Below are 1,129 nucleotides of genomic sequence, written 5' to 3' on the forward strand. Positions count from 1 at the left end.
TGTGTGTGTGTGTGTGTGTATTCTTGGAGACTCTCACTGTGTGTGCACCTGGGCTTGCACTGTGTTGATGATCAACTGTTTTTGTAGTGAAAAAAGAAAAGAATAACAGATGAATTTATATTTATAATTTGCGTAGATATACGCACATATATAGACTTACACCCATAGTTGGTGTATATTTCTGTGTTTACTGGATAAATTGGGCTAATGATTAATATCTTTTTCTTTCTTTGCTAGTGTGGTTTGCTGAGGCCGTTGTGTGCTTTGCCTAGCATTATTTTGTTGATTTGCTTTGTGCTGAGTAAGGTAAAAGAGTAACAGATACATCTATGATCTTGATTGAGTATAACCTGCCAAGCGAATCCATAGAAACGTATTTGTGTGTTTTCTGGTTCTGGTCATTGTGCTCTTGGATTCTTTTCTTTCATTTTATTGATTGGGAGTTTCTTCTTAATACTGGGTAATATTTGTTATTTTCCTTGAATTAGATTTCATCTAGGTGATTTTTCTGGATTTCTCATCNATTCGTAATTGCTTTAACAGACCAGCATATTCAGTGGTCTGTGAGTTATTTTTGTGCAGTTGGTCCTGTTCTTAATTTGTGTTTTTTTTTTTTTTTCGTTTCCTTTGCTTGGGCACTGTGTGCTTTTTCCTGCATTGTTGTGTATTGGAGTGTTTTGTGGGGAGAAAGAAAAATAAAGAATACACATATGTATATTTGTAATTGTGCTTGGTCCTACAGGAAGAGGCATTTTGATGTACTTCTGTGCTTTACTCTTCTGATGGTCGTTCTCTTTAATTTTTTTTTCTTTTGGGTTTATTGGGATTATCTGTTTGTTATTGGGTACTGTGTGGGTTTTTACTTTAATTGGGGTACTTTCTGAGTTATGGTTGCAGTTTTCTGCAATATGTGTGTGCTTCTGCTTTAATTGTTGAGTGTTGTTTGATTTGTTGTGTATTCTTATTTTCTTGTCTACATTGATTCACTTTGTTTCTGTTTTTTTTGTAAGCGATTGAAGTAAGACTACTACAAGAAGTATTGTAATGGTAATGATGCGCTACGTGCTGTGTATCCTCGCTCTCCTGCTCTCCTGTGCGTGTGTGTACGTCCTCGCTGAAGAAGTGCCTG

The sequence above is a fragment of the Trypanosoma theileri genome (assembly GCF_002087225.1).
Source record: "Trypanosoma theileri isolate Edinburgh chromosome Unknown TM35_Tth_45_V1, whole genome shotgun sequence".
NCBI lineage: Eukaryota > Euglenozoa > Kinetoplastea > Trypanosomatida > Trypanosomatidae > Trypanosoma > Trypanosoma theileri.